The sequence below is a fragment of the Lolium perenne genome, chromosome 6 (genome assembly GCF_019359855.2).
Source record: "Lolium perenne isolate Kyuss_39 chromosome 6, Kyuss_2.0, whole genome shotgun sequence".
In the NCBI taxonomy this organism is placed as follows: Eukaryota; Viridiplantae; Streptophyta; class Magnoliopsida; order Poales; family Poaceae; genus Lolium; species Lolium perenne.
Window position 1 is genome coordinate 245,721,623 of NC_067249.2, and position 10,013 is coordinate 245,731,635.

The window sequence follows — 10,013 nt, forward strand, 5'->3', positions numbered from 1 at the left end:
GCCTAGGGGGGGCCCTACTGTGAGGGGGCCCCAGACCCCTTCCGACTCCGTTTCTCCGCCTATTTAAGCCGTCCTGACCTAAAAACTTCGGAGGAATAAGCCATGGTACGAGAAACCTTCCAGAGCCGCCGCCATCGCGAAGCCAAGATCTGGGGGACAGGAGTCTCTGTTCCGGCATGCCGCCGGGACGGGGAAGTGCCCCCGGAAGGCATCTCCATCGACACCACCGCCATCTTCATCACCACTGCTGTCTCCCATGAGGAGGGAGTAGTTCTCCATCGAGGCTAAGGGCTGTACCGGTAGCTATGTGGTTAATCTCTCTCCCATGTACTTCAATACAATGATCTCATGAGCTGCCTTACATGATTGAGATTCATATGAGCTTTGTATCACTATTAATCTATGTGCTACTCTAGTGATGTTATTAAAGTACTCTATTCCTCCTCCATGATGTAACGGTGACAGTGTGTGCATCATGTAGTACTTGGCGTAGTTTATGATTGTGATCTCTTGTAGATTATGGAGTTAACTATTACTATGATAGTATTGATGTGATCTATTCCTCCTTTCATAGTCTGTTGGTGACAGTGTGCATGCTATGTTAGTACTCGGTATAATTACGTTGGTCTATGATACGTCTCCGACGTATCGATAATTTCTTATGTTCCATGCCACATTATTGATGATATCTACATGTTTTATGCATACTTTATGTCATATTTATGCATTTTCCGGCACTAACCTATTAACGAGATGCCGAAGAGCCAGTTGCTGTTTTCTGCTGTTTTTGGTTTCAGAAATCCTAGTAAGGAAATATTCTCGGAATTGGACGAAATCAACGCCCAGGGGCCTATTTTGACACGAAGCTTCCAGAAGACCGAAGGAGTCACGAAGTGGGGCCACGAGGTGGCCAGACGCTAGGGCGGCGCGGCCCAAGCCCTGGCCGCGCCGGCCTAGTGTGTGGGCCCCCTGTCAGGCCCCCTGACCTATCTCCTCCGCCTACTTATAGCCTTCGTCGCGAAACCCCCAGTACCGAGAGCCACGATACGGAAAACCTTCCAGAGACGCCGCTGATACGTCTCCGACGTATCGATAATTTCTTATGTTCCATGCCACATTGTTGATGATATCTACATGTTTTATGCACACTTTATGTCATATTTGTGCATTTTCTGGAACTAACCTATTAACAAGATGCCGAAGTGCCAGTTCCTGTTTTCTGCTGTTTTTGGTTTCAGAAATCCTAGTAAGGAAATATTCTCGGAATCGGACGAAATCAACGCCGAAGATCTTAGAATCCCCGGAAGCATCCAGAACACACGAGAGAGGCCAGAGGGGGGCCACAGGCCCACCAGACCATAGGCCGGCGCGGCCTAGGGGTGGCCCGCGCCGCCCTATGGTGTCGTCGCCCCGTTGACCTTCCGACTCCGACTCTCCGCCTATATATTCGTCCCTGACCTAAAAACATCGACCAGTTCGACGGAAACAGAGAAAACCATCCAGAGCCGCCGCCATCGTGAAACTCCAATTCGGGGGACAGAAGTCTCTGTTCCGGCACCCTGTCGGGATGGGGAATTGCCCCCGGAGCCATCTCCACCGCCGTCTCCACCGCCATCTTCACCGCCATCGCTGCCTCCATGATAAGGAGGGAGTAATTCACTCCCGGGGCTGAGGGCTCCGCTGTAGCTATGTGGTTCATCTCTCTCTCTTTGTGATCTAGTTGAATATCATCTATGTGCTACTCTAGTGATGTTATTAAAGTAGTCTATTCCTCCTCCATGATGTAATGTTGGCAGTGTGTGCATCATGAAGTACTTGGTTTATGCTATGATTGTGATCTCTTGTAGATTATGAAGTTAACTATTACTATGATGGTATTGATGTGATCTATTCCTCCTTTCATAGTGTGAAGGTTACGGTGTGCATGCTATGTTAGTACTTGGTTTGGTTGTGTTGATCTATCTTGCACTCTAAGGTTATTTAAATATGAACATTGAATATTGTGGTGTTTGTTAACTCCGGCATTGAGGGTTCGTGTAATCCTACACAATGGTGTTCATCATCCAACAAGAGGGTGTAGAGTAGTCCTATTATGTGATCATTGTTGAGAGTGTCCACTAGTGAAAGCAGGATCCCTGGGCCTTGCTTCCAAGCATCGAATCTCCGTTTGTTTACTGTTTTGTTGAATGTTTACTCGCTGCCATATTTCATTCAGATTGCTATTATCACTCATACTCATCCATATTACTTGTATCTCATTATCTCTTCGCCGAACTAGTGCACCTATACATCTAACAAGTGTATTAGGTGTGTTGGGGACACAAGAGACTTCTTTCTTTGTGGTTGCAGGGTTGCTTGAGAGGGATATCTTTGACCTCTTCCTCCCTGAGATCGATAAACCTTGGGTGATCCACTTAAGGGAAACTTGCTGCTGTTCTACAAACCTCTGCTATTGGAGGCCCAACACTGTCTACAAGAATAGAAGCTCCCGTAGACATCAAGCTATTTTCTGGCACCGTTGCCGGGGAGGAAAGGTAAAAGGCACTCATACTCCGGTTCCAGGTAACAGTACTTTTCTGGCGCCATTGTGTGTGTGCTCGAAGCTATTTCCTTTAGATCCTGCAATTGCAACTTTTTGTTTCTTGTTTACACTAGTTAGGCATAATGGAAAACAACAAAAATATGAGAGAGCTTTATGAACTTTATCTTGAATTAGGACATGATGTGTTTGAAGAGAGAATTAAAAAACCCATGGAACTTTATATGCATGCTAATGGGAATGTTATTAATATGAATGCTTTGAACACTATTGTTGCTAATGCTATGGAAAATTCTAAGCTTGGGGAAGCTGGTTTTGATGAGCATGACATTTTTAGTCCCCCAAGCATTGAGGAGAAAATTTTCTTTGATGATACTTTGCCTCCTATTTATGATGATTATAATGATAGCAGCCTTTTGGTGCCACCTACTATGGAGAGTACATTTTATGATGATTGTACTATGCCTACTACACTTGATGAGAATAATAATGATAGCTACTTCGTTGAATTTGCTCCCACTATTACTAATAAAATTGACTATACTTATGTGGAGAGTAATAATTTTATGCATGAGACTCACGATAAGAATGCTTTATGTGATAATTATATTGTTGAGTTTGCTCATGTCACTACTGAAAGTTATTATGAGAGAGGAAAATATGGTTGTAGAAATTTTCATGTTACTAAAACACCTCTCTATGTGCTGAAATTTTTGAAGCTACACTTGTTCTATCTTCCTATGCTTGTTACTTTGCTCTTCATGAACTTGTTTATTTACAAGATTACTTTTCATAGGAAGCATGTTAGGCTTAAATGTGTTTTGAATTTGCCTCTTGATGTTCTCTTTTGCTTTAAATACTATTTCTTGCGAGTGCATCATTAAAACTGCTGAGCCCATCTTAATGGCTATAAAGAAAAGAACTTCTTGGGAGATAACCCATGTGTTTATTTTGCTACAGTAATTTTATTTTATATTTGTGTCTTGGAAGTTGTTACTACTGTAGCAACCTCTCCTTATCTTAGTTTTGTTGAATTTTTGTGCCAAGTAAAGTCTTTGATAGCAAAGTTGATACTAGATTTGGATTACTGCGCAGAAACAGATTTCTTTGCTGTCACGAATCTGGGCAAAGTTCTCTGTAGGTAACTCAGGAAATTATGCCAATTTACGTGAGTGATCCTCAGATATGTACGCAACTTTCATTCAATTTGAGCATTTTCATTTGAGCAAGTCTGGTGCCTCAATAAAATTCGTCTTTACGGACTGTTCTGTTTTGACAGATTCTGCCTTTTATTTCGCATTGCTTCTTTTGCTATGTGGGATGGATTCTTTGTTCCATTGACTTCCAGTAGCTTTGGGCAATGCCCAGAAGTGTTAAGAATGATTGTTTCACCTCTGAACATGTGAGTTTTTGATTATGCACTAACCCTCTAATGAGTTTGTTTCGAGTTTGGTGTGAAGGAAGTTTTCAAGGGTCAAGAGAGGAGGATGATATACTACGATCAAGAAGAGTGAAAGCTCTAAGCTTGGGGATGCCCCGGTGGTTCATCCCTACATATTTTAAGAAGACTCAAGCATCTAAGCTTGGGGATGCCCAAGGCATCCCCTTCTTCATCGACAAATTATCAGGTTCCTTCTCTTGAAACTATATTTTTATTCGGTCACATCTTATGTACTTTACTTGGAGCGTCTATATGTTTCTATTTTTGTTTTTGTTTGAATAAATGATTGAGTGGGAGAGAGACACGCTCCGCTGGTTCATATGAACACATGTGTTCTTAGCTTTTAATGTTCATGGCGAAGGTTGAAACTGCTTCGTTAATTGTTATATGGTTGGAAACGGAAAATGATACATGTAGTAATTGGGATAATGTCTTGGATAATGTGATACTTGGCAATTGTTGTGCTCATGTTTAAGCTCTTGCATCATATGCTTTGCACCTATTAATGAAGAAATACATAGAGCATGCTAAAATTTGGTTTGCATAATTGGTCTCTCTAAGGTCTAGATAATTTCTAGTATTGAGTTTGAACAACAAGGAAGACGGTGTAGAGTCTTATATTGTTTACAATATGTCTTTTATGTGAGTTTTGCTGCACCGGTTCATCCTTGTGTTTGTTTCAAATAACCTTGCTAGCCTAAGCCTTGTATCGAGAGGGAATACTTCTCATGCATCCAAATACTTGAGCCAACCACTATGCCATTTGTGTCCACCATACCTACCTACTACATGGTATTTCTCAGCCATTCCAAAGTAAATTGCTTGAGTGCTACCTTTAAATTTCCATTCTTCACCTTTACAATATATAGCTCATGGGACAAATAGCCTAAAAACTATCGTGGTATTGAATATGTACTTATGCACTTTATCTCTTATTAAGTTGCTCGTTGTGCGATAACCATGTTCCTGGGGACGCCATCAACTACTCTTTGTTGAATATCATGTGAGTTGCTATGCATGTTCGTCTTGTCTGAAGTAAGAGCGATCTACCACCTTATGGTTAGAGCGTGCATATTGTTAGAGAAGAACATTGGGCCGCTAACTAAAGCCATGATCCATGGTGGAAGTTTCAGTTTTGGACATATATCCTCAATCTCATATGAGAAAAATAATTGTTGCTACATGCTTATTCATAAAAGAGGAGTCTATTATCTGTTGTCTATGTTGTCCCGGTATGGATGTCTAAGTTGAGAATAATCAATAGCGAGAAATCCAATGCGAGCTTTCTCCTTAGACCTTTGTACAGGCGGCATAGAGGTACCCCTTTGTGACACTTGGTTAAAACATGTGCATTGCGATAATCCCGGTAGTCCAAGCTAATTAGGACAAGGTGCGGGCACTATTAGTATACTATGCATGAGGCTTGCAATTTGTAAGATATAATTTACATGATACATATGCTTTATTACTACCGTTGACAAAATTGTTTCTTGTTTTCAAAATCAAAGCTCTAGCACAAATATAGCAATCGATGCTTTCCTCTTTGAAGGACCATTCTTTTACTTTCATTGTTGAGTCAGTTCACCTATTTCTCTCCACCTCAAGAAGCAAACACTTGTGTGAACTGTGCATTGATTCCTACATATTTGCATATTGCACTTGTTATATTACTCTATGTTGACAATATCCATGAGATATACATGTTATAAGTTGAAAGCAACCGCTGAAACTTCATCTTCCTTTGTGTTGCTTCAATACCTTTACTTTGAATTATTGCTTTATGAGTTAACTCTTATGCAAGACTTATTGATGCTTGTCTTGAAAGTACTATTCATGAAAAGTCTTTGCTTTATGATTCAGTTGTTTACTCATGTCATTTACATTGTTTTGATCGCTGCATTCATTACATATGCTTACAATAGTATGATCAAGTTTATGATGGCATGTCACTCCAGAAATTATCTTTGTTATCGTTTACCTGCTCGGGACGAGCAGAAACTAAGCTTGGGGATGCTGATACGTCCGACGTATCGATAATTTCTTATGTTCCATGCCACATTGTTGATGATATCTACATGTTTTATGCACACTTTATGTCATATTTGTGCATTTTCTGGAACTAACCTATTAACAAGATGCCGAAGTGCCAGTTCCTGTTTTCTGCTGTTTTTGGTTTCAGAAATCCTAGTAAGGAAATATTCTCGGAATCGGACGAAATCAACGCCGAAGATCTTAGAATCCCCGGAAGCATCCAGAACACACGAGAGAGGCCAGAGGGGGGCCACAGGCCCACCAGACCATAGGCCGGCGCGGCCTAGGGGTGGCCCGCGCCGCCCTATGGTGTCGTAGCCCCGTTGACCTTCCGACTCCGACTCTCCGCCTATATATTCGTCCGTGACCTAAAAACATCGACCAGTTCGACGGAAACAGAGAAAACCATCCAGAGCCACCGCCATCGCGAAACTCCAATTCGGGGGACAGAAGTCTCTGTTCCGGCACCCTGCCGGGACGGGGAATTGCCCCCGGAGCCATCTCCACCGCCGTCTCCACCGCCATCTTCACCGCCACCGCTGCCTCCATGATGAGGAGGAGTAATTCACTCCCGGGGCTGAGGGCTCCGCTGTAGCTATGTGGTTCATCTCTCTCTCTTTGTGATCTAGTTGAATATCATCTATGTGCTACTCTAGTGATGTTATTAAAGTAGTCTATTCCTCCTCCATGATGTAATGTTGGCAGTGTGTGCATCATGAAGTACTTGGTTTATGCTATGATTGTGATCTCTTGTAGATTATGAAGTTAACTATTACTATGATGGTATTGATGTGATCTATTCCTCCTTTCATAGTGTGAAGGTTACGGTGTGCATGCTATGTTAGTACTTGGTTTGGTTGTGTTGATCTATCTTGCACTCTAAGGTTATTTAAATATGAACATTGAATATTGTGGAGCTTGTTAACTCCGGCATTGAGGGTTCGTGTAATCCTACGCAATTAGTGGTGTTCATCATCTGACAAGTGTATTAGGTGTGTTGGGGACACAAGAGACTTCTTTCTTTGTGGTTGCAGGGTTGCTTGAGAGGGATATCTTTGACCTCTTCCTCCCTGAGATCGATAAACCTTGGGTGATCCACTTAAGGGAAACTTGCTGCTGTTCTACAAACCTCTGCTCTTGGAGGCCCAACACAGTCTACAAGAATAGAAGCTCCCGTAGACATCAGCCGCCGCCGCCAATCCCATCTCGGGGGATTCAGGAGATCGCCTCCGGCACCCTGCCGGAGAGGGGAATCATCTCCCGGAGGACTCTTCACCGCCATGGTCGCCTCCAGAGTGATGAGTGAGTAGTTCACCCCTGGACTATGGGTCCATAGCAGTAGCTAGATGGTCATCTTCTCCTAATTATGCTTCATTGTCGGATCTTGTGAGCTGCCTAACATGATCAAGATCATCTATCTGTAATGCTATATGTTACGTTTGTTGGGATCCGATGGATAGAGAATACTATGTTATGTTGATTATCAATCTATTACCTATGTGTTGTTTATGATCTTGCATGCTCTCCGTTATTAGTAGAGGCTCTGGCCAAGTTTTTGCTAGTAACTCCAAGAGGGAGTATTTATGCTCGATAGTGGGTTCATGCCTCCATTAAATCTGGGACAGTGACAGAAAGTTCTAAGGTTGTGGATGTGCTGTTGCCACTAGGGATAAAACATCGATGCTATGTCCGAGGATGTAGTTGTTGATTACATTACGCACCATACTTAATGCAATTGTCTGTTGTTTTCAACTTAATACTGGAAGGGGTTCGGATGATAACCTGAAGGTGGACTTTTTAGGCATAGATGCATGCTGGATAGCGGTCTATGTACTTTGTCGTAATGCCCAATTAAATCTCACAATACTCATCATATCATGTATGTGCATGGTCATGCCCTCTTTATTTGTCAATTGCCCAACTGTAATTTGTTCACCCAACATGCTATTTATCTTATGGGAGAGACACCTCTAGTGAACTGTGGACCCCGGTCCATTCTTTTAATCGAATACAATCTATTGCAATACTTGTTCTACTGTTTTCTGCAAACAATCATCATCCACACTATACATCTAATCCTTTGTTACAGCAAGCCGGTGAGATTGACAACCTCACTGTTACGTTGGGACAAAGTACTTTGGTTGTGTTGTGCAGGTTCCACGTTGGCGCCGGAATCCCTGGTGTTGCGCCGCACTACATCTCGCCGCCATCAACCTTCAACATGCTTCTTGGCTCCTACTGGTTCGATAAACCTTGGTTTCTTACTGAGGGAAAACTTGCCGCTGTACGCATCACACCTTCCTCTTGGGGTTCCCAACGGTCGCGTGTTGTACGCGTATCAGGACTGTTTTCTGGGTCAGTTGCCGGGGAGATCAAGACACGCTGCAAGGGGAGTCTCCACCTCCAATCTCTTTACTTTGTTTTTGTCTTGCTTTACTTTTATTTACTACTTTGTTTGCTGCACTGTATCAAAATACAAAAAAAATTAGTTGCTTGTTTTACTTTACTTAATTCCATGCATGTTTTTATTTCACTAGTTAGGCTTAATGGAAAACAACAAAAATATTAGAGATCTTTATAGTATTTATCTTGAGTTAGGACATGAGGAGTTTGAAGAGAAAATTAAAAAACCTATGGAACTTTATATGCATGCTAATGGCAATGTTATTAGTAGGAATGCTTTGAACACAATTGTTGCTAATGCTATGGAAAATTTTAAGCTTGGGGAAGCTGGTTTTGATGAGCATGATATTTTTACTCCCCCAATCATGGAGGAGAAAATTTACTTTGATGATACTTTACCTCCTATGTATGATGATTACAATGATGACTATCATCCACCTACTATTGAGGAGAAAATTAATTATGATTCTACAATGTCTCCTATATTTGATGATTATGGTGATAATGATAGCTACCTTGTTGAATTTGCTCCCACTACAATTAATAAGAATGACTATGCTTATGTTGGGAGTAGTAATTATTTTATGCATGAAACTCATGATGCTTTATGTGATAGTTATATTGTTGAGTTTGTTCATGATGTTACTGAAAGTTATTATGAGAGAGGGAAACATGGTTATATGCATCTTAATAATATTAAGTTTCCCCTCTTTATGTTGAGGATCTTGAAGTTGAGCTTGTGTTGCCTTCCTATGCTTGTCACTTTGTTCTTCATGAATTTGTTTATTTACAAGATTCCTAGGCTTAAATTTGTTTTTAATTTGCTTTTTGATGCTCTCTTTTGCTTCAACTCTTATTTCTTGTGAGTGCATCATTGAAATTACTGAGCCCATCTTAATGGCTATAAAGAAAGCGCTTATGGGAGACCACCCATGATTTTACTACTGCACCTTTATTTTATATTTGAGTCTTGGAAGTTGTTACTACTGTAGAAACCTCTCCTTATCTTAGTTTTGTGCATTGTTGTGCCAAGTAAAGTCGTTGATAGTAAGGTTCATACTAGATTTGGATTACTGCGCAGAAACAGATTTCTTTGCTGTCACGAATCTGGGCCTAATTCTCGGTAGGTAACTCAGAAAATTATGCCAATTTACGTGAGTGATCCTCCGATATGTACGCAACTTTCATTCAATTTGAGCATTTTCATTTGAGCAAGTCTGGTGCCTCAATAAAATTCGTCTTTACGAACTGTTCTGTTTTGATAGATTCTGCCTTTTATTTCGCATTGCCTGTTTTGCTATGCTTGATGGATTTTTCGATTCCATTGACTTTCAGTAGCTTTGTGCAATATCCAGAAGTGTTAAGAATGATTATGTCACCTCTGAACATGTAAATTTTAATTGTGCACTAACCCTCTAATGAGTTGTTTTGAGTTTGGTGTGGAGGAAGTTTTCAAGGATCAAGAGAGGGAGATGATACAATATGATCAAGGAGAGTGAAAGCTCTAAGCTTGGGGATGCCCCGGTGGATCACCCCTGCATATTTCAAGAATACTCAAGCGTCTAAGCTTGGGGATGCCCAAGCCATCCCCTTCTTCAT